The sequence below is a fragment of the Miniopterus schreibersii genome (genome assembly GCF_964146895.1).
Source record: "Miniopterus schreibersii genome assembly, chromosome: 1".
NCBI classification, from domain to species: Eukaryota; Metazoa; Chordata; class Mammalia; order Chiroptera; family Miniopteridae; genus Miniopterus; species Miniopterus schreibersii.
In genome coordinates this window covers 134,991,366-135,016,730 of record NC_138101.1, presented here as the reverse complement: position 1 = coordinate 135,016,730, position 25,365 = coordinate 134,991,366, and the positions used below count along the sequence as shown (strand labels likewise).

General features: G+C 39.0%; 1 gene segment (V, D, J or C); it reads left to right on the top strand.

Moving 5' to 3' along the window:
• Window positions 1–14,442: 14,442 nt before the first annotated feature.
• Window positions 14,443–25,365, top strand: part of LOC308556969 (T-cell receptor alpha chain constant-like) — a 543,909-nt gene continuing 532,986 nt past the window's right edge. The window contains exons 1-2 of the C gene segment in view: window positions 14,443–14,602; window positions 14,779–15,061.

The following is a 25,365-nucleotide window of genomic DNA, read 5'->3' as shown; positions in this document are numbered from 1 at the left end:
GTACTAGTGTCCCTTTTTCTCCACAACTTCTCCAACACTTGTTATTTTTTGTCATGTTGATAATGGTCATTATAACTGGTGTGAGGTGGCATCTCATTGTGATCAGTGACTCACTCTTTTTGCCTTCCTGTGTGCACTGGTAGTTGGGTGGGATGGTATGTGGGTGAGGTGCTGAGTTTTGGGGGTGCTTGTGATCCAGTTGTGGGGTTCCGCAGGCAAGGCATCCTCAGCAGCTTGTGGGCAGATTCCTGACAGTGTTTGTGTTGTGGTTAGTAGGATCCATGTCCCTTTAATGCCCACTGAGAGCCCTGGCTGCTGCTCTCCCAGGAGTTCCCCACTTCTGGTTTGGGCAGCTCACTTCAGTATTCTGGATGAGGCCAGAAAGAGGTGTATGTCTGTGCCAGTGCCCCCCAAACTGAGGAAGCTAGGTACTCACTCACATGCTCTCACTTTTCCCTATGGAAAAATCAAAGACCTAGAAGATTTCTCTTGGTGCTGAGCGGTGCTGCACGGGGTGGATGTTTGACTAGGGATTGTGAAATTGATCTTCTTACCCTTGAAAATGCTTCCAATCTCAGGTATTTTTTGCTTCCACTTTATATTTCTCCCACAGTGTAACTTCTTTGGTGGACTCCTGGACTTTCTCAAAGGCACTCAGTTTAGTGTGTGATTGTAAAATTAGGTAATATTTTTGGGTGAGGAAAGATGGTATAAAATTCATATTTCACCATTTTGATCTCAGTCTTTTTAATTTTTGTTTTAAATAATCATATTAAAATGACTATTTTTGGTGTATAGTTCTGTGAATTTGGAAAATTTTATATTATTTATTGAGTTTTTAAAAAATCCTCATGTGAGGATTTTTTCCAACACTTTGGTTTTTTTAGAGAGAGTAGAAGTGAGGGAGGAAGGGGGAAGAGAGAGAGAGAGAGAGAGAGAGAGAGATCGATGTGAGAGAGACATATCCATTGGTTGCCTCCTGCATGAGTCCCGACTAGGGCCAGGGTTTCGATCTGCAACCCATGTAGTTGCCCTTGAGTGGGAATTGAAGACTCGACCCTTTGGTTTGTGGCCCGATGGTCTAACTGCTGAGCAACACTGGCCAGGGCTATTTATTGATTTTTTCTAGAGAGGGAGAAAGAAAGAGATCAATTTGTTATTCCACTTATTTATGCATTCACTGGTTGATTCTTGTATGTACCCTGAACTGGGATGGAACCTACAACTTTGGGGTATCAGGACAATGCTCTAAGCAACTGAGCTATCCAGCCAGGGCAGTTCTGTGAATTTTGAATACATTGTATAGATCATGTGATCATCACATAATCATGATACAAACCAACTACATGTAGTATTTTTAAATGAGTGCCACCAACCAGTTTCATCATAGATGTAAAGACTCAACATAGCAGTTGGTCAAATCATCAGTCTTCTTTTGAATATACAACTTTACTCATGTTCATTTTTAGATGTAATTGTTTTAAAATCAAGGGTTGGTTAATCCAAAAGGAAGTTTGGGTTGATGACACTCTCAGCCAGTACATAGAGAAGTCTGACGTGACCCACAGCAACTTGCTGCACCAGGAAACCCTGTTTCCTGTTCAGGGGCAGCAGCAGCACATAAACCAGCATTTCTTCTCTCCCCCTGTCAGAGTCACCTCACTTTGCTGAGCCCCAAAACGGAGGAAGAAGAACAAGACATTTCTCACCTAGTCGAAGAACTTGAACATGTTGCTTTCCAGCTTTCTGAAAGTGGTCTTGGCTTCAATGTGGCTAGGTGGGGATGGCCTAGTGGGGATGGTTCTCCTCTATTACCTAAGTATAGGGGGTCCAGGCAGTGTGTTATGGATACCCTGAAATGGAAATCTAGCAGGATGTGGAAAAGAAATTTTTTGTCCCACACCACTTCTCCCTAAAGCTTCTGATTTTTTCCCCCTTCAGGATCCAATATTGCCCAGAAGGTAACTCAAGGCCAATCGGCAATGCTAGTGCAGGAGAAGGAGGCTGTGACCCTGGACTGCACATATGACACCAGTTATCCAACTTATAGTCTCTTCTGGTACAAGCAGCTCAACAGCGGGGCAATGATTTTCCTTCTTCGTCAGGACTCCTACAACCAGCAAAATGCCAGAGAAGGTCGCTACTCATTGAATTTTCAGAAAGCAAAGAGTTCCATCAACCTTGTCATCTCAGGCTCACAGCTGGAGGACTCTGCAGTGTATTTCTGTGCCCTGAGTGAGCCCACAGTGAGAGGCGTGTTGGGAGGAGGTGTACCAAAACCCCAGAGCTCTGCTTTATGCATCCACCTGCTGTAGGGACCAAGGCTGGGAATTGTCATCACAGACAGGAAGTGGCCAGGCCTGTGGCAGCACAGGTGTAGGTAAGCTTAGAGGGAAAACACTATGAAAATACTTCTCCAGGTTCATAAACCATGTTTAGAGCTATCATTCATAAAAAATATGCATATTTTTAAAAATTTGGGTTGAAATTTTTTGTTGGAGACAAAGAAGAGTGACAACAATTTGCCATTTGGTGACAAATTGAGCTAGAAGAATTGATTAATAAAATTCAGAAACATCTAACTCAAAAATCAGTAAAAGTATATGAAATTATAATATTTTTCAGATCATTTTGTTCAATAAATATTTGTTTAGTGTATTTTATGTTACAGGCATTATATTTAATGAGGAAGACAGTGAAATCTTTCTGTGTTTCTTTTCTTTTTGTATGTTATGCTCTTTTATATTGTTTAATGAGTTAGTTTAATTCAGATTTGACAGCTGAGTTAAGGTACCTTCATTTACTTTCTAAAGTGCCTACTGTGTGACAAACTTTGTGTTCTTTCCATCTTATTAACACTCTAGCATGGAAGAGCTCATTTTAACTATGTAGATTTATTTTCCTCCCACCATTCTTACTCATAAAATGATCAATGATTAGTAGCTTTAGGGGGACATTGTAGATCAGCAGAGTGTGACTTATCTTTTTCTACTCTTGCCCTTCATTTCACCACTCTGCTAAAAGCATTTTTCCATCACGTGGAGCATTTGCGCACCTCCATGCCCTTTTTCTTTCTTCAATCAGTGCTCCACAATCCAAAATCCTCACTCTCTAACACTTTCTCCTTCTACCTTTAACCCCATTGTCTGAGTGCCTTATAATTTGAGTCTTAATGGATGTTTGATAGGTGATCTTGTATTGTACTCACTCTTATATTTACGTTTGGAAAGCTGATGTGCGCAGTAGAAATCTAAAAAGGAGTGTTTTTAAAGTTTTAAAATTATTTAAATTTTATCATTTTAACATAAATTTTTACCATTTTAGGTGTTTAATTGAGTAGTATTAATTACCCTTACATTGTTGTTCAAGAAGCACCATTATCTTATCTCTAGAACTTTATTCATCTTGAAAAACTGAAAATTTGTACTGGTTACACAATAACACCCCATTCCTTCATCCCTCCAGCCCTTGGCAACTACCATTTGAGTTCTCATCTTATGAGTTTGACCATTTTAGATGCCTCATAAAAGTTGACCCATGCACTATTGCTCATATTGTAACTTACTTCACCTATCATAATGTACCAACAGTTCACCCATGTTGTAGCGTGTGTCAGAATTTCGTTCCTTTTGAAGCTTGAATAATATTTCAATGTATGTATATACTACATTTTCTTTATTCATTCATCTGTTGATGGACATTTGTGTTGCTTCTACCTTTGGGAAAAATGTATATACATATATCAATATTTTGGGTATAAAATTTTTTTTAGAAATGTTTATACTGGATAATTTGAAGAGCTATGGTCTAGACTGCTTTATCATAAGCAAGTTTTAAGGAACAGAGAAAGAGAGCGATCACTAGCCATGAATAAACTTTCAATTTCTTAGTGATTCACAAAAGTCTGGAAGAGTTTCCCCCCTCTCCCATAGTGCATTGCTCAAATCAGGTGTCTAATAACTGGTCTAAAAGGAATGGTCAAGATACATCCTAGTGGTTTGCTCCTAAATTGCAGTTTATGACCTTCATTTTGTTTCCTTTTTTTTCTTTTTTGTGAAAAAGCTAAACCTGCAATTATTTAATTATTTTTGTTAGTTCTATTTGCATAAATAAAGAACCTGTTAACATACTGTTTTAAGATATTTCAAAGGCTCAGAGTATTCTTGCCTAGCATTGCAAGAAATGTTAAAGGGACTGCTGTAACAAGAATTTCAAATAGAGAGGAAGAGAAACATAAGCATAAAGAAAGAAAATGGCAATAAATAAGCACCTATCAATTACAACCTTAAATATAAGTGGATTAAATGCTCTAATCAAAAGACACAGGGTAGCTGAATGGATAAGAAAACAAGACCCAAATATATGCTGTCTACAAGAGACTCACCTGAGAACAGAAGGCTCACATAGGCTGAAAAAAACAGAACAAGAAATGAACAACTTCTAGAGGACTTTAAAGGAGAGATGGAGACAGCAATACAGTCATAGTAGGGGACTTTAACACCCCACTGACTTTACTGGATAAATCTTCCAGACAAAAAATCAACAAGGAAACAGTGACTCTAAATGACACAATAGATCAGATGGATTTAAATGACATTTATAGAACATTTTACCCCAAAGCTGCAGAATATGAATTCTCCTCAAGTGCACATGGGACATTCTCAAAGATAGACCACATGTTAGGACACAAAACAAGTCTCTACAAGTTCAAGACGATTGAAAACTATCAAGCCTCTTCCAGGACATTTACACCATGGAATACTATGCAGCTATAAAACAGAAAGATCCCTTACTCTTTGAGATACCATGGTGGGACCTAAAGAGTATTATGCTAAGCGAAATAAGCCAGTCAGAGAAAGACAAGTATCACATGATCTTACTCATATGCAGACTCTAATGAACAAAATAAACCAATGAACAAAATAAATCCAGAGACTTAGAAGCATGGAACAGGCACAAATCTCAAAGGGAAAGCAGGGGTGGGTGGGTAGGTGAGGAGAGATTAACCTGAGAATTTATATGCATATATGCATAACCCATGGACACAGACAATAGTGTGATGAAGGCCTGGGGGCAGGTGTGCATGGTGGAGGGGATCAATGGGGAGAAAAAGGGGATATCTTTATGACTTTCAACAACAAAGATAAATTTTAAAAATGAAGTAATTTTGCCACCCTCTAGTCTTTCTCTCAGGTGTTCTCTGAAAATAATCAGTAGTGAAAAAACTAAGAAACAGATTTTTGCTCTCAGAGGGAACTGTGTTAAAAACTATTAGCTCTGCATGTGCTTTCTAGACCCTTGGGAGCTTTGCTTCATTATTTGTTAAGTGGAAGAACGATGTCTTCTTTAAAATTTTTTTGTGACAGTTTATCAATAATGTATCCAAAGAGGTTATTAATCATCAGTTGATCAATTAATGAGAGTAACCTCAGTAGTTACAGAAAAACATTTGACAAATTCAGCCTCTGGTCCTCATTACAAACTCTCAGTGAATTCAGAATCAAAGACAATTTCTTCAATTTCATGAAAGGCCTCTACAACAAACTTGTATCAAATGTCATACTGGATGATGCAAGACTGGATGCTTTTCCCCTAAGATCAGGAATTTTGGCTCTTATCTCTTGTATTTAATATTGTACCAGAGGTTCTAGTCAGTAGGTATCAGGCAGGAGAAAGAAGGAAAACTCATACAATTCGGACAGGAAGAAGTGAACCTATCTTAATTCACAGACATCATAATTGTCCAGTCAAAAATCCAAGGGTATCTACAACAATGCTACTAGAACAAATAGATAAGTTAAACAAAGTCAAATGCATACCTCTCATATGATCCAGTCATTCCACTCTCAGGTATTGACCATAGAGAAATGAGAGCCTATGTTTGCTTGTTTTTAAATCTTACACACAAATGTTCATAGCAGCTTTATTTGTAACAGCCCCAAGTTAGGACCAATGGAAATATACATCAACAGGTGAATAAAAAAATTGTTTTATTCTCTCTATGATGGAATACTTACTACTCAGCAACAAAAAAGACTGAACCATTAATACTTATGGGACCATGGAAGAATTCCAAAATAACTATGATGAGAGAAAGCAGCCAGGCAAAAGAGTACATATGATTCCATTTCTATGAAATATTAATATATGCTAACTATTTTGTGACAGATGTTGCCTGACATGGGAATGGGTGGTGGGGAGAAGATTGAGGGAAGGATTACAAAGAGACAGAGAGAGACTTTGGGGGAGATGCATATGTTTGTTATCTTGATTGTGGTATGGCTACACAACTGTATATAAATGTCTAATCTCATAAAATTTCTTACTTTAAAGAGACAGTTTATTTTTATGAAAGTTATGCATTTACAAAGCCATTAAAATAAAAATTGAACAAATATCTCCCGTTAATTCTGTACAAGTTTGCTGGGGTCCAGCTCCAGCGGTCCAGGGGTCCCCAAAGATGTGGACGGCGTCAGGGAAGAATGAAGGAAGGCCACGGAGACAGCGTTCAGAGCATCAGGACAATCAGCTTCTTCTCTTATTGCCTTGTTACAACTGTATTTATACTATTTGATTTTATTGCTGGTTAAACAACATGACATCATGCTTTGTTCTGGTTTCGGTTTTGGCCTTTCACAGTAAATGAATATATCTTCTTATCTGACCTTTGCTAAAGAATTTACATCTGTTTAGGTGTGTTAATTTTAGTCTTATCTATTGTTTATATTTCTATAGGCTATTCTACAAGTTAATCTCTACTTTGTTATTTATATTCTGAAGTTACTATTCTATTGCTCTGCCACAGAGCTAAAAGGAGACTAACTCAGCCAGCTTTTCTTATGTGAAGGTGCTGCGAGTCCTAAGTGAGGGCTCTGGAGCTTGTGGGTGATTGTCTTTAGCTGTGGCGACTGCCCGCCTGTCTGGCACCTGCCTCAGTCTCCCCGCTGACATTCCCCACAGCAGCCGGTTCTCAGTGTGATATCCTGTGTATGATAAGGGTTCAGGTGTAGACTGAAATACTCTTTCCTAGACCGCTCTTTCCTTGTGGGGATTCCCAGAGTTTTCCATTAATATGAACATCCCCCAGTAATACATTCCTTAGTGGGGACTCACTGGTGGCCTCCCTGTGGATGGCCCTGCGCCGCCGAGTCAGCAGGGGCCCCGACCCAGGCCTCTTCCCTGGTGGGGAGCTTCCTGCGGTAATGGGCCTAACAAGTCCTAAACTCTCTGCTGACAGCCTGAGTTCCTCATAAGCGGCACATGATTTTCCCGGACTCCTTAGGGCTTTTACTGAATCATTGTCTTTCCAGTCCCAGCTGACTCCCCTGCTAGGGAAAAGTTTCCAGCTAGGGCGATGCCCTTTTCTGGTGCAGTGACTCGGGTAAGGACACAGAGTGTCAGGGAGGGGAACAAGCATGGAAAGAGGGATCTGCCATCCGCCAAGTCCCATGGAGCACTGGCTGTGTAGAGGTCTCCTCCTTGAAGGACTGTGTCAAGCAGCGAGGATGGAATGGCTTCTGGCACAAGTTTTCTTGTGTGACATGAAACGCAAAATATTTCTCCTATTGGTTCTCATTAGCTTTAAATTATGTGTTATTTTAAAGTATACACAACAACTTTCTAAACTCATGTGCTGCACTGTTTACTTTCAACCCAGCATCATCCCAATTTATTTATTTTTCCTCTTGTATATCAGAATAGAAGTTTGTAGCTGCTTTCTCAGAATTCCTTTCTAACCTAGTTTTGTGGCAGGTTCTGACAATGTATCCTGGAAGGTGGAGAAGTTAAGTATCTTTTCTTTAAAATTATTTTTATTTATTTATTTATTTATTTATTTATTTATTTATTTATTTATTTATTTATTTATAATTTAGAGAGAGAAAGGAAGGGAGACAGAGGGAAATATGAAGTTGTTGTTTCATTAATTTATGCATTCACTTGTTAATCCTTGTATGTGCCCTGACTGGGATGATGCTCTAGCCAATTGAGTTACTAGGCAGGGCTGGGCAAGAATTTCTTGAGTCCACATCTGGGAGACTATTCACATGTTTACTCAGAGGACTTATGAATCCCCTAGATATGAATCTGTTTATGGAAAACTCCAGGAAACAGGCCTGAACTAAGTTTCCATCCACATGTCCATAGATAAACGTTTGCAAGGCCTTACAGAAAGATGTGTCCTCGAGAACTTTATCCTGATAATTCTCAGAGATTTTTGTCTTGTTGTATAAAACGAATGATCATAAATAGAGAACTGAAAAAATTGCTTGCTTTTGCTGCTGACATCTCATAGAAAATGACAAGTTTTTAAAAATTTGTGAAGTCATAGGGACATTTATTTCTCCATGTTGACCGTAGACTTTCTCCCTGGTCTGTGAGGACCACCTTGGTCTTTCTTGGGCATTACCACAAATGAAATCTTGTAAATGGGTATCAGGTTGGCTGTAGCAAAACCACCTGAGGCAGCTTTAAGATTTTTATATTAGTGAGTCTCAATCCTGGAAATCTTTCATGAAATTGGTGTTGAGATCCCAGAATCTATAATTTTAGATCACTCACACACCAATTTTGCTATCAGATTTTGTGTGAATATCAGCTAGTATTTCTGTAATAATTTGATAGCTGATAATGAAGAGAGTTCTAACTTATGATCAAGGCTTTTAACATAAGTCCACATCTCCTGGGTTGTCTACACTTTGGGGGTAAATTATTTGATTAAAGTTTGGCCACAGAATGTGGCAGATAAGTGGTAGTAGAAAGCATTTTTTATGCTAGACCTACATTAAAGCTGTAAGGTTAATACTCCTTGCCTGACACATTAGTTAGCTATTTTACCTTGGAATGAACAAAATAGTGGGAGATTAAGATATTGATCTAAGATCACTCTTTATTGATTTTCTAACTTCAATTATGATGTTTCTTCTGTCTAGGATAAATAACTTAAAAAATGATTCTGAAATTTAGAAATATTTGACTATTGGTAATATAGGTAATTTTTTCCTCCTGAAAATTCTTAGAAAAAAGATAACATTTCTAAGAACTGATAATATTAAGACTGAGGAAATATTGTATGTCATGTACTAGTGAATTTTCAATGAAAGGCTGCTTATTTTGGTTTAACTTAGCAAATATTTAGTAGGCACATAACAAATGTCAGTCACTGTTCTATTTGGGGGTACAGTGCTGAGAAGCAAATAATCACTCAGCAATGACTTGACATTTTATTCCTTCCTCTGATTTCAATTCCAAACTCTTTCTGACATTCAGTGGATTATAGACAGGCCCACAATGGGTACATGAGAATATAAGTACTGTATTAAAATGGTCAAGAAAATGGATATCTTCCAACTGTAGAAATACCCTACATGCTGTGTTAAAGTACTTCCATGTCAGGTATTGTCCTAAGAAAAAAAAGACCTGAGAACATAGGATAGTCATGGTTTGTGTTTCTCAAGGCACCTGAAAACTGACATGTGCCTCATAAAGTCATAGATGAGAACATACTGCTACTTGGGGGGTGGGAGCAGGGGAGCCTAAGAAAATGCATCCCATTCCAGTCCCTGTCCACCAGAGGCACAGCTTTTAATACAAATACATTTCCTGTGTGAAATGCAGACTTCAGTTTATCATTTCACTGTGACTTCAATATTTCTTCACGTTAAGAGTCAAGAACATTATTTAGGTGACACTGTAGAGTGACTGTGCTACTCTTAATGCTTGGTAAGTAACATGCTTCTTAAAATATGAATACTTTCTTCTATTATGTCAGCAAATTTTTCAACTTTAATTTTATTTAAGAGCTTCATGTCCAAGGTGACAGAGTTCTCTTTTATTTTTCCCCAGGACAAACTGGTGGAGACTCAGTGACCCAGACAGAAGGTCAACTGATCCTCTCAGAAGAGGCTTCCCTGACTGAGAGCTGCTCCTACGAAACCATACAGTACCCTGCTCTATTCTGGTATGTTCAGCATCCCGGAGAAGGTCCACAGCTCCTTCTGAAAGCCACAAGGCTGGATGAGAAGGGACACAACAAAGGTTTTGAAGACACATACTGCAAACAACCAAACACCTTCCATTTGGAGAAAAGCTAGGTCCATGAGTCAGACTCGGCAATGTACTACTGTGCACCGAGCCACACAGCGACAGAGCGGCAGGGGCGGCTGAGCAAACTCTCAGCAGAACATGGGGCCTGGCTGCTGAGGGTCTAAGGCTGTTTGATCCACTGCAATGAATTTTACTATTGATATCAAATACACAGTACATTTAATATAAATTTCCAATCTTTTAAGCACGTTAATAGAGTTGTTAGTATAAGTAGACTTCCATATGTACAGGGACATCTAAGACAAAGGAAGGCTTTTATTTAGCAAATAATGCACTAAAACATGGAAATAAAAAGAAATTAGTTAAATGTCTAAGATATTTTATATGTACTGATATGACTCCAAACTTTGTTTTATGATAGATTTCATATAATATGTTATTAAAATTGGACCTCTTAGTAAATAAATGTGAGGTTTACAAGCAAGACAGTTAAAACCTGCCTTGATTCAACTTTTTACTAAGTCCTTGTGCACAAAATTATTACACATAGTTATGATGATAAGGTTTTCCCCACTTTCTCTTACTGTGTTTTTAGAGGGGTTAGAAATAGTTCATAAAATGTTTCAAAATGTGAAAGAATGAAAGTTGAGGGACCACTGATAAAAATGTAAAAGCTGTTGTGAACACTTGGCTTCCTTATGGTCTGCTATATAAAGGTATAGAGTTATCTTAATTTTAGTTTTATCCCTTTTTGTAAATTTTAATTTCTCCTTAATGTTTCATCTCTGCCAGTTTTCCTTTATTTCTTGTGTGTTTTTTTTCTATCTGAATATTAGTTTTTTAACCTCTGTTGTTTTTTTTTGGTTAGATCTCATGTTGTAGGAGTTAACTTAGTTCACTAACCTGGTGTTCTCTTGGAGTCGCCTTTGACTGTCTCTTCAGCAGTGTTGACCTTCCTTTGGGATGTCTCTTTGGTGGGTGTGGTGGCTTCATTGGGTGGGTGCAGCTTCAGTCTTTGTGCAGAGGGGCAGCAGCAAGGATCCCATCCTATGTGCTCAGCTTTCTTGGTTGTTTTCTTTAGGGTTTTCTCTTAAGCAATATGTAATAAGATTTGTTATTTCGATATAATGAAATAATTGCTTTATATATATATTTTGATTACTGATATATTTGGGGTCATTTCTAATATTTTGGTTTTGCTCCATATGCTCTTGCTTTTTTTCCTTTTTAGTCTGTCTTCTGTTGCATTGGTAAAGTTTTCCTTTTTCTCTCTGTTGATTGGAAAATGTAAAGTGATTTCTCTTCTTACACCAGAATCTTTGAATTATTTGAGTGTGTGTGTGTGTGTGTGTGTGTGTGTGTGTGTTTTCCTATAACACTTCCCCTGTTCTATACCTCACTCCATGTCCTTGGGAGGACTTTTTCTCTTGCTGATTTATTATCTTTAGAATGACCTCAGTGGCTGGTTGAACAAATGACATACCAGCTGCATATTAGGACAGTAGTTTCAGAGAGAGTTTTATGAAATCAGCTCAGAAACTACAGTTCCAATGCACATTAAGAAGAACAAGATAGAAAACCATCCAACACAATGATCAGAGCAATATTCACTCCATTCTCCCCCAGAGCCTGTGCCCCTGTTCTTCCCATTGCCTGGAGTGATTTTTCACCTGCTGTTTTCAGGGCTCATTCCTTAGTTTCTTCCTGGTATCTGCTCTGGGAGAAACCCGTGCACATGTGAATAAAGACAAATGTTCAAAAAGGTTTGTTGTAGTGGGTATTTCATAGATAAAAATCAACATATTGTTTGTCCATAGGGGAAGGGCTATATACACAGTAGTATATCCATAATATGGGGTATAATTCAGCAGGAGGATCTATGTGTGTTAACATAATAAGACTTGAATTCATTATTGAGTTCATAAAACAAATTACAGAAACATATGCACAATATGTCTATTATAATAAAGTATAAATAAAATATTGTATATTTTCTGTTTATTTAAATCTATAGTACAAAACCCCAAAAGTAGCCACTTCAAATTGAGGAGAATAAGGAAAGAATTAGAGTAATAACTGATGGAAGAGTGGGACTTGGGAGTGGTATTCAAAGAGGATTTTAGTCTATATGTAATGTTTTATTATTTTTGGTAATTCATATATTTGTGAATTCCCCGTTTTGTTAAAATTAATAGTCATAGCCTTTATAAAAGTTCACATTCTTTATTCTTTTCACTGATAAAGGGGAAAAGGAGGAAATGACACCTTCTTCATAAGATTTTGTTCAAGCACCCCAAGTACAAACAGTTTTCTTCCTCTGGGATCATATAACTTCTAGTTTTCAGTCCTTTTAGGGTCCTTCTTGAGTGTATTACAGTTATATATTTTTTTGCCTTCCCCAATAGCTGTAAATTAGTATGTCTCTTTTATATATTCTTAAGATTTAGTGAATTACCTCATTTACACTATAACATCAATAAATTTTTCTAGATTTATTGCAATCTAAGTTAAATAAATTGAGTAAATAGCACAAGATGAGATTTATCAAATAATTTTAAGATAATTATTTTCATGAAATGACATTTGAAAGTAAGATTTGGTTCTTTCTAATTATATTTATTGGGGTAGCATTGGTTAATAAGATCATATAGGTGGATTGGGTTCATTTTTAATCTCCATTAGTCTAGGCAGTCACTTTGTTTTCTAACAATCCACATTCAGTTTTCAGGAAACAGAGAATGGGTCTGGGGCTGTGTGACTGCTGAGTTAGCTGGCCTGAAATTCTCTCTGTTGATGGTTTTGGTCCACTAGGGGGCAGGCAAGGTTGGCTTTGCAAGAAATGACTCTATGATGGTTCTGAGGTTTGAGCAGTTAAGTAAGGAGACCAGAGAACATGTGAACAAGTGAAATTATAGACAGCAAAAGTGAGGAGGGGATTAACAGTGTTTCTGTAGTTTATCTCAGTTTTTGGGCTCTGCCACTGTATGTAAACATCAGAGATCTGGAGTCCATAATATATAAACCCACTGTGAGATTGATTATCTGAACAGAGGGCCAGGAGTAAGAATGTTACTGGTCATTGTGAGCATGGAAGCTCAACAGAAAATCTTCATAACCTGTTTTCAATTTTTTAATTGTTATGACTAAAACGCCCAAACTGACTGACCCAGAAATTATTCTTACCTTTTCCTGTATCTCCCTGAAAGTAGAAGGAACAAGAATAAATGGAAAAGAAGAAAACAAGAAAAATAAAGAACAAAACTGGAAGAAAAAGGAGAGGACAATATTTAATTTAACCAGCAAAGTGTGGTTGGACCAGAATCAGCTATGTGGGTTGGCAGGGTGCCCAAGAGTTGGATAGGAGAAGGGGAGAGGGGGAAATTAAGGCAGAGTGAACATTATGCACATGTTCTCTTTTTCACCAAGCAAATTTTGTTGGAATTATTTTTTCTGCATATGGAGACTGTATGTCTTGGTTTCTAGAACTCTCCTGATGTCAAGAAAATAATTTACATCTGTAATACATAATAAATGTTATCAGATAGTTTATCAGAATGTTCATATAACTGAATTCTCAAATTCTGTCAAGCTATGCAATTTGGGTACTGGGGTCAGTCCTCCTACGATTCTTCAAGGTTCTACATAATCCACTGAGACACACTGATTTTTCCAGAAACATCACCCACCTTTCCTCACACACAATTTCACAGATTTCTCATATATATATATATATATATTTTGTTGGTTTTTAAAAAATATATATATATCTTTATTGATTTCAGAGAGAGGAAAGGAGAGAGAGAGAGAGAGAGAGGGAGAGAGAAACATCAATGATGAGAGAGTCATTGATCAGTTGCCTCCTGCACGCCCCCGACTGGGGATCAAGCCCACAACCTCCCCATGAGCCCTGACCAGGAATGGAAGCGCGATGTCTTGGATCCTAGGTCGATGCTCAACCGCTGAGCCACTCAGGCAGGGCTGTAATGTTGTTTTTTTTAAAACCCTTTATGTTGCCCTAACCCATTTGGCTCAGTGGTTGGAGTGTGGGACTGTCCACTCTGGTCAAGGGCAGTGCCTCAGTTGCGGGCTCAACCCCGCCCCGGTCAGAGTGTGTGTGGGAGGCAACCAATATGTGTGTCTCTCTCACATTGATGTTTCTCTCTCTCTCCCCTTGTCTCCCCCTTCCACTCTCTCTGAAAAGCAACTGGAAAGGTATCCTTGGGTAAGGATTAAAAAAACAAAAACAAAACCAACCCCTCTATGTCTTCATACTTTGTAAATATTGCTCTTTACCCTCCTGCACTAATTGTACCCAGATGGCTGTGCCATCTCCCTGGGCCGCTGTGGGTGGAGTTTGCTGTTAAGATGAATGACAGAGCTGACGGGTGATGGGTGCTCAGTGAGTCTGGTGGAACATACTGAGAGAAGGAGCAAAATTTTCCTGGTCCAGGACTCCACACTCTCCAGAGCAAGGACACAGGCACCCCAACCACTGGGCAAGAAGCCATGGAGAGACACCTGGGAGCTCTGCTGGTGCTTCTGTGGGCCCATGTTTGCTGTGAGTTGGGGTCTTCCCAGGTGGAGAACTGGGGAGTGTTCCACAGCTCAGTTGGGAGGGGGAAGGGAGAGCTGGCACAGAGCTCCTACCTAGGTATTTCTTGGGATATTTTACAGGTTTGAAAACTTATCATCCCCAGTGATATCATTTGTGTTTGTTTTTCTCTTTCCAAACAGGGGTGAGAGGGTTGACGGTGGAGCAGAGTCCTTCAACTCTGATCCTCGAGGAGGGAACTAATTCTACTCTGAAGTGCAGTTTTTCCACCACAGTGAACTATATGCAGTGGTTCCGACAGAATCCTGGGGGCGGCCTCACCAGCCTGTTTTTCATGACTTCAGGGACAAAGCAGGATGGAAGGTTAAGCTCCACAATGAACTCTAAGGACCAGTACAGTACCCTGACCATCACAGCCTCCCAGCTGGGGGACTCAGCCACCTACTTCTGTGCAGCGCAGGCACAGTGCTGCCAGGTGACCTGCAGCCTGCACCCAAACTGCAGCTGGGCCCGCAGCCCCTCCCCCTCCACAGGCAGGCCTGTTGCCCCACAGTAGCTTTGCACATCTTTGGATTTTCAAATTTACGTTCCATCACTTTTTTCCTCCTAAAATTAGACTCTTCAACACTATCATTTCATTTGGTTTTCTGCTCCTTTTCTTCCCAGAAATCTCTTTGCAAGCAAAAAGCTCTACTATGGAACCATTAAAACAACTGATAAAGATGCCAACATCCAATACCTTGTTAAAGGAGGTCCCCTTGCAGGTAGCACACAAATGATATATAAATTACTCTGGAAAAGGCTTGGAAAATACAGGGTGGTCAAAACTCCTCTTCTTCTTCTTCTTTTTTTTAGTTAACTGCAGAGTTTTCTGCTTTCTAGGGAAAAAAAGGAGCCTGTATAATAGTTTTTAAAATTTATATTAGGCTTACTGATTCCTGGAAATAGCAAATATAAGAAAAATAATTTGTGTGAAGATTAGGCACTCAGTTCAGCTTATTACATATTTTACCTATTTCAGTACTGATAACATCCTTTAAATAAGACTCTCTGTCCTTTTATGCATGAATAAAGTGAGAATTGTAGAGCATAAGTGACTTGTATGAACTCACAATATTACTAAATCATTGACGACTTTGGTGACATGAGAACTTCTATTCTGAGTTACCTGGTATAGAACACTCTTTTGCATCACCTAATTGAAATGATTTCTATCGATGAATTTGTACAACATGTTTACATGAATCACTAACAAAATTATCCATTTAGGTCATTTAAAAAATTAAATTTATTGACGTAACATTGATTAATAAAATTACAAAGTTTTACGTGTACAATTCTATAATACATCATCTGTATATTACATTGTATGCTCACCACCCAGTCTCTAGTCTCCTTCTGTCATCATATATTTGATCCCCTTTCCCTTCTTCAACCTCCCCCCAACCTCCTTCCCTTCTGGTAATCACCACACTGTTGTCTGTGTCTGTAAGTTTGTTTGTTTTGTTTTGTTTGTTCATTTGTTGCTTTCTGTTTTACATCCCACATATTAGTGAAGTCATACGGTTCTTGTCTTTATCCATCTGATGTTTTCATTTAACATGATACTCTAAACATCCATCCATGTTGTTGCAAAAGGCAATGTTATATTAGTTTTCACCTCTGAGTAGTATTCCATTGTATGGATGTACCACCACTTCTTTATCCAATCACCTGTTGAAGGACACAGGTTTTTTCCATGTTGGCCATTGTGAGTAATGCTGAAATAAATACAGGAGTACAGTACCATATGATTTCACTCATATGTGGAATCTAATGAACAAGATGAATTAGCAAACAAAATAGAGACAGATTCATAGAGAAAGAGCAGGCTGACAGCTGTGGGAGGGGGGCTGGTTTTGGGTGAGGTATAGGGATTGAGCATAAAATAAACAAAAGAGAAAAAACTCATGGACAAGGACAACAGTGTAGTGATTACTGGAAAGGGGAGTGTGGGGAGGTGGAAGGGGGCATAGGTAGAATAAATGGTGATGGACAGAGACTTAGGGTGGTGAACACACAATACAGTGTACAGATGATGTGCAGTGGAATTGTGCACCTGAAACCTGTATAATTTTGTTAGCCCATGTGGCCCCAATATATTCAAATAAAGGAAAAAATTAGCTAATACTGAGGAAGATTAAAAAATAGTCTAAAAAATTTTAAAGCTCCAAGAGCCCTTAAATATTTGCTGGTCCAACCTTATTTTACAAAAACAGCAACAAAATAGAAGATGCAAGTTGGAACAATTAGTAAATGAGCTGTGAGTAGAAAGAAATTAGATCATCTCACTTCCGTTTTAGTATTCCTTATTTTGTTTCCATCTTGCGGGACCATATTTCTGAGCAAAGAGAAACTGTGTGTGCAAGTACAGCTACTTAGATCTCTACATATGGGTCTGGGAAAGCCATGGTCAATCATTTGACCACTGGAATAGAGAATTCCAATTTGTGTAGATGTTTGACACCTTAGGCAGGAAAGGAGACTAAGGCTGAGCCACTGTTATTGTATTAGTAACCAGTCCATCACTCACTGGCTTCTGTAAGAGGAAGCCAAAGGTGATGGTGCCATTTTCAACATACAGATGTATCTCTATGTTCTTCCCTGGAAGTAGCTAATATACTCGTTAACCCAAGAGGATGTTCCTTGAAGTGAGGATATGAGTATAATGACCATAACTCAAAATGATAAATGGAACTGAAAGTCTCATGCAGTCTATGAAGTTGCAAAATAAAGGTTTTCCAGGCCAACACTGTAACAATAAGTAAAACAATATTCTATAAAGCAATCATGAAACAGAATATTTTCCAAGGGATGGCTACACCTGTGCTATAGTTAATGAAAGAAACACTGGTTTTTATACGAATGGTCGTTTTCACACCATTTCATTCAGTTTTGTACGCCGTACTTCAAAGGGGCAAATATTGACTAAGTATGTCTCTAAAAACAGGAAAGTTTACCCAAAGAAGAGTTGAGAAATCTTATCTTATGGGGAATGAATGAGAGAATGGGAGATGCTCAAAATCAGGAAGTTTTACATAAAAAACACACATTTTATACACACACGCACACACACACTGAGGTGATAATCTCCAGCATAGTGTCTTTAAATCTTCAAGGGTGTGAGATGCAGAAGAGAGATCAGATTTACTCTTTGTAATTCCAGAGGACCAGTGAGTTCAAATCACAGGAGAGGAGCTCCCACTTCTGGAAGTGAGGTAGTCTTGGTACCCCAGGGACCATTTCTCATTATCCGTTCTCTAGGGCCAGTTTCTGTTTGTACTATTCCCTTAGTAGACTGATGCAATACTTACATTCCCCCAGATTTATTCTCACAGAGGTAATGAGAAAATTCCAAGAGATTAAATTGGACATGAAAGGGGTTTTGACAGAGAAAGATAATTCTGGAAACTCACAATACTGAGGCATTTTATCAATGTCTTGGGGAAAGAACACTAGAGTGGAGTTTGGGAGAAAAGCAATGCCCAGGGAAGCAAGAATTGATGCCAGGAGAGTCAGCTTCTACTTTAGAAGAAATCCCACTAAGGATATGAGTCAGTAATTGCATTTTAGGATATGCCACCCATTTTAATACAGAAAATGAAACCACCTCAAGAATAAAGTTACATGTGTTTATACTTCCTGAGTCTGCATCTGGATGTTTTCTCAGAAGGTGCATTCTTTCAACATTTTGCAGAATATGAGACACAACATTAGGATAGACTTCTTAAGGCTTGTCAGATTTCTCACTGTGACGCAACCCTATCTATGGGTCAAATTGTTTCCCGTGGTTGAAATAGTAATAGCTCATGGAAGAGATCCCCCTGCTCCCTTATAATTTAGATTTAATGTTTTACTTTTCATCATGGTCATTAATTGAGGGGAGATCCCTCATTTGGACTGTTGGTGCTGTCAGTTCTCTGGGAATAACAAGGCCACAGGCAAGACCAGCTTAGAGGAGCAGATGGAATGTGTAGGCACCTCAAATATAGAATGATCTCCTCCTTCGGACTCTGCTGCTTGACTTACATGTTTGTTTTAGAAAGAGTTTTCTTTATAATAGAAAACGATGATGGTAGATTTAGCTAAAAAGAAATGTTTTATATTTTCTTTGTTTAAGAAAGTGAATCATGGTGTTTTCCTGATTTCAAACTACATGTAAACTCAGGCCATCCTTGAATAAATACCAAGAGCATCTGACTCTTTCCCAAATATTAACAATGTCTCAGTAGTGTGCAGAAATATAAACCTTGATCTCCATGTTCTCCGTTATTCTCTGTCCTGACTTAATTTGTTTGACCTATTGCTGTTTTTATGCACCCGAGTCCCCCATAGGCACAGGGTAAGAGAAGAACATGTACCCAACGAGTTCTGTAGTTAGAGATGTGGCCACAGGATGGCAGTGCACCTCTGCTGATGCAGAATGTGTGGCGGGTTCATTTTAGTGGATTCTGAAGGAATAGACTTTGGCAGTAGCTCAGCCTTTTCTTATTGGCTGGTAGAGAACATGAGACACCCTGTGATTGTCAGAGGAAAGGAGGGATGACTTGGGAACAGCAGTAGCTCCCCTGGCTGTAGATTGCAGGCCCACAATCGATCCTAAGTGGGAAGAATGATGAAGACATCCACTGGAGCTTCCTTCATGTTCTTGTGGCTGCAGCTGGACTGTGAGTTGAGGGTTTATGGGAAACAGAGTATGTCAGTGGATATTCTTAGGAGCCAACACTGGCTTTATTCAGGTGTCCTTAGTTGCTGTAGAAAAAGAAAATTCTGAAGCATAATGATATGGCCCCCCTTCTCCTTTCTCTGACTCTTTCTTTCTGCACAGGGGTCAGCCGAGGAGAGAAAGTGGAGCAGAGTCCTTCTACCCTGAGTGTCCAGGAGGGAAACCCCGCTGTTATCACCTGTTCTTATTCAGACAGTACCTCAAGCTACTTTCCTTGGTACAAGACAGAACCTGGAAAAGGCCCCCAGCTCATTATAGACATTCGTTCAAATAAGGACAAAAAAGAAGATGGAAGACTCACTGTGTTATTGAATAAAGAGGCCAAGCATCTCTCCCTGCAAATCGCGGCCACCCAGCCTGGAGACACAGCTGTGTACTTTTGTGCAGCGAGTGCACATTGCTCCCCAGGCACCTGCATCCTGTACACAAACCTGCAAGGGGGCAGCCCCCTCGGCTTGGGACAGACCTTCAAGCATAGGATTTGTCATATTGCCTGTCTCCAAGGGGAAACTAATGTGTTGTATGTTAAAAACACATAATAGGAAGGTTAGTTTCAAGATGACCCACAAAGGGTTAGAACAGTTTATTTGATGACTACTGCATAATGGATTCTTAAAGGAATTTAAGAATGTTTTATGTCAAAATTGAGGCTATAAAGGTGACCTTACATTTAATATTTGAAATCTCTCCTATAAAAAACCCCTTAGTATGGATATCATAATCCTTATTATAGATGGGCTTTTAAATATTGTAGTTTGAAAACAGAGTTTATTACTTTTGTGATTATAAATCAACATACAGTGTGGGGCAAAGGTAGGTTTATACTTGTGAGTATGCAAAACAGAACTTATTCTTGTATTATTATTGATTAATTATTGTATTATTTATTTGCATCACAACTGTATATCTACTTTTGTCCCACTTTGTATTTCAAATATAGGAAATATGTGAAATACTAAAATTTGAAATAGAAAATTCTGTATTTAGAAAATATTGCTAAGTTTTAGATAACTCTATCAATTTTTATTGTTATTAGATTCATGTTTTTTTCACTTAATATGCCTTGAGTTGAGCATTCTCCATTTTATCAAATTTTTCAAACGTCTGCTTTTTAATAGGTCTGTGAATGATTGTAATAAATTTCAGGCCTGGCCGGAGTGGCTCAGAGGTTGAGCATCGACCTAGGATCCAGGATATCACGGTTCCATTCCGGGTCAGGGCACATGCCCAGGTTGCGGGATCGACCCCCAGCAGAGGTTGTGCAGGAGGCAGCTGATCGATGACTCTCTCTCATCATTGATACTGCTATCTCTCTCTCCCTCTCTTTCTCTCTTTCTGGAATCAATAAAATTTTTTTTCTTCAATTTTATGTTAATTTTCTGATATAATTGTGGCAAATTGTTACAGTCCTTTCTATGTACTCTGACCACTTTCTTGTTAAGAAAATGTGCTGCAGGTTTCCTTTAGCACCCAGAGATGATATATATTATTTGTGCATTTGAGGAAATTAGGACAGGAAATTATTTTAGAATGTGAGTTTCTGATTAAACTCACAAACTAAATTCTATATGTATCTGTTCATATTTACTCTCTCAGAGAATTCAAAAGACAGAGTTGTGTTTCATTCACTGTTATAGCTGCAGTACTTAGCCCAATTTTTTTTTTTTTAAATATATCTCTATTGACTTCAGAGAGAGGAAGGGAGAGGGAGAGAAAGAGATAGAAATATCAATGATGAGAGAGTCATTGATCTATCCCGCAACCTGGGCATGTGCCCTGACCAGGAACAGAACACCGATCGCCTGGATCCTAGGTCGATGCTCAACCGCTGAGCAGGGCCCGGCGGGGCAGCCCAAATTTTTCCACATAGTTATCAGTAGATGTTTGTTAAAGAAAGAAGGAAATGTGAATTATGCTATTGATTCATAATTTTAACTTAAACTTTATGGTAGAATTAAATTCATACATAGATTGGTGAACAACAAATCTTTTTAATATGTATATTTCATTATCTATGTACAAGAACATCTTATTTCTTTCCATTTATATCTTCGCCTTTCTAGATAAAGCTCCATTATTTTAAGATACTTAAATTTATTCCTAGACTTGCAAATTTTCCTCAATATTATTGAAATCTTGCTATCTGAAGTTTATGAGAAATTTTTATATGTATTGATTAGCCACCTTCCTATTTTCAGTGGATTGCACAAAGGCATTGGACTAATTTAGAAACAGCTTGCTACAAATCTCCCTGCTTCATCTTCATATTATGACAATGAAACATTACTAACCATAACCTTCTTTTTAAAAAATTCTTTCTTCTAGTGTTATGGATAAATCAACGGAATGAAATACATTGCATAAATAATTAATTCCCCAGTTCTCCCACCCGGCGTCAAGTGTAGGCTATTTTTGAGATCTCTTACATTCTTCCTAAGGATGAACATAACTGGCAATTGGTATGGAAAGATTATCCCTCTGGTTAAGTTTTCTTTTGTTCTAGCTAACTGTTTTGTCCTTATAAGGAAAGTCACCAGATTAAATTAGGTTTATAACATGTGAACAAGAAAGTACAGTATCGTAGCTCAACACCTCAATGGTTGGGTTTTTTTTATTTCCCTCACTATAACCACTAGCTCCTGTCCAGTAAAAGCAAGGTGATTCTAGATTGTTCCGTTTCCTCTAAGACTGATGGAGGAAGAGAGATGCATGGCTTCTATTTAATTGGACTCTTTTTCTTAAACCAAGCTAGAAGAGAGAGAGAGAGTACAATGCTTATGGAATAATTGCTTTAGCACACTTAGGTGAGAACTTACTTAAAGGAAGAAAAAGAAATGCTCTAGCCAGATGTGCAGTCAGTACGTACTCAGACATACTCAAGCTGTAAACCCTTCACCATGGTTGGTGTATTTTTTTCCTAGACCTCTGGACAATTTACTACAAACTAGGCCTTCCCTTGATCCTGCAAAGCCAAAGTGGGTGTGCTTGCTTTCAGCAGTTGACTGCTGAAATTTGTGTGATTTCATCTAGTCCTACAGACTGGAGCCCTTTCTGTGCATGCCCACTAGCCATCTGCAAAGGCTAATTAGAAAAAATATTAAATTTCTTGGAGTGACATTGATTAATTAAATTATATAGGTTTCAAGCATACAGTTCTGTGTCATCTGGATATTATACTGTGTTCACCACCCGAAGTCAAGTCTGTTTAAGTCACCATATATTTGACCCCATTACCCTCTTCTGCCTCCCTCCCACCCACCGCTCTTTCTTTCCCTCTGGAAAACACCACACTGTTGTCTGTGTCTATGAGCTTCTGTTTGTTTGCTTGTTTGCTTTGTTTCAGTTTTATATGTCACATAGGAGTGAAATCCTATGTTTTCTCACTTTTTCTGTCTGACTTATTTCATTTAGCATGGTATTCTCCAGCCCCATCCAGGTTTTCACAAATGGCAGTATTTCATCTTTTCTTATGGTTGAGTAGTGTGCCATCGTGTGCATGTCCCACAGCTTCTTTACCCAGTCATCTGCTGAGGGGCCCTTAGGTTGCTTCCATGTCTTGGCTATTGTAAATAATGCTGCAGTGAACACAGGGGTACATATACCTTTATAAATAAATATTTTCAAAGTTTTCAGGTAGATAACCAGAAGAGGGATTTCTGGGTTATAGTCACTATACACTTAATTTTTTGAGGATCCTCCATACTGTTTGCCATAGTGGCTGTACCAGTTTATATTCCCACCAACAGTGTACTAGTGTCCCTTTTTCTCCACAACTTCTCCAACACTTGTTATTTTTTGTCATGTTGATAATGGTCATTATAACTGGTGTGAGGTGGCATCTCATTGTGATCAGTGGTTCACTCTTTTTGCCTTCCTGTGTGCACTGGTAGATGGGTGGGATGGTATGTGGGTGAGGTGCTGAGTTTTGGGGGTGCTTGTGATCCAGCTGTGGGGTTCCGCAGGCAAGGCATCCTCAGCAGCTTGTGGGCAGATTCCTGACGGTGTTTGTGTTGTGGTTAGTAGGATCCATGTCCCTTTAATGCCCACTGAGAGCCCTGGCTGCTGCTCTCCCAGGAGTTCCCCACTTCTGGTTTGGGCAGCTCACTTCAGTATTCTGGATGAGGCCAGAAAGAGGTGTATGTCTGTGCCAGTGCCCCCCAAACTGAGGGAGCTAGGTACTCACTCACATGCTCTCACTTTTCCCTATGGGAAAAGTCAAAGACCTAGAAGATTTCTCTTGGTGCTGAGCAGTGCTGCACGGGGTGGATGTTTGACTAGGCATTGTTGAAATTGATCTTACCGTTTAAAATGCTTTCAATCTCAGGTATTTTTGCTTGCACATTATATTTCTGGCACAGTGTAACTTCTCTGCTGGACTCCTGGACTTTCTCAAAGGCACTCAGTTTAGTGTATGATTGTAAAATTATGTAATTTTTTTTGGGTGAGGGAATATAGTATAAAATTCATATTTCACCATTTTGATCTCAATCTTTTTAATCTTTGTTTTAAATAATCATATTAAAATGACTATTTTTGGTGTACAGTTCTGTGAATTTGGAAAATTTTATATTATTTATTTATTTTAAAAATAATCTTCATCTGAGGATTTTTTTCTACCACTTTGGTTTTTTTAGAGAGAGTGGAAGTGAGGCAGGAAGGGGGGAGAGAGGGAGAGAGAGAAACATCGATGTGAGAAAGACACATTGTTTGGTTTCCTCCTGCATGAGTACCGACTAGGGCCTTGGTTCTGACCTGCAACCCATGTAGTTGCCCTTGAGTGGGAATTGAAGACTCGACCCTTTGGTTTGTGGCCCAATGCTCTAACTGCTGAGCAACACTGGCCAGGGCTATTTATTGATTTTTTTTTTTTGAAAGGGAGAGAAAAAGAGATCAATTTGTTGTTCCACTTATTTATGCATTCACTGGTTGATTCTTGTATGTACCCTGAACTGGGATGGAACCTACAACTTTGGGGCATCAGGACAATGCTCTAAGCAACTGAGCTATCCAGCCAGGGCAGTTCTGTGAATTTTGAATACATTGTATAGATCATGTGATCATCACATAATCATGATACAAACCAACTACATGTAGTATTTTTAAATGAGTGCCACCAACAAGTTTCATCATAGATGTAAAGATTCAACATAGCAGTTGGTCAAATCATCAGTCTTCTTTTGAATATACAACTTTACTCATGTTCATTTTTAGATGTAATTGTTTTAAAATCAAGGGTTGGTTAATCCAAAAGGAAGTTTGGGTTGATGACACTCTCAGCCAGTACATAGAGAAGTCTGACGTGACCCACAGCAACTTGCTGCACCAGGAAACCCTGTTTCCTGTTCAGGGGCAGCAGCAGCACATAACCCAGCATTTCTTCTCTCCCCCTGTCAGAGTCACCTCACTTTGCTGAGCCCTAAAACGGAGGAAGAAGAAGACATTTCTCACCTAGTGGAAGAACTTGAACATGTTGCTTTCCAGCTTTCTGAAAGTGGTCCTGGCTTCAATGTGGCTAGGTGGGGATGGCCTAGTGGGGGTGGTTCTCCTCTATGACCTAAGTACAGGGGGTCCAGGCAGTGTGTTATGGATACCCTGAAATGGAAATCTAGCAGGATGTGGAAAAGAAATTTTTTGTCCCATGCAGCTTATCTCAAAAGCTTCTGATTTTTTTCCCTTCAGGATCCAATATTGCCCAGAAGGTAACTCAAGGCCAACAGGAAAGGTTAGTGCAAGAGAAGGAGGCTGTGACCCTGGACTGCACATATGACACCAGTGTTACAAGTTATAGTCTCTTCTGGTACAAGCAGCTCAACAGCGGGGCAATGATTTTCCTTCTTCGTCAGGACTCCTACAACCAGCAAAATGCCAGAGAAGGTCGCTACTCATTGAATTTTCAGAAAGCAAAGAGTTTCATCAGCCTTGTCATCTCAGCCTCACAGCTGGAGGACTCTGCAGTGTATTTCTGTGCCCTGAGTGAGCCCACAGTGAGAGGCGTGTTGGGAGG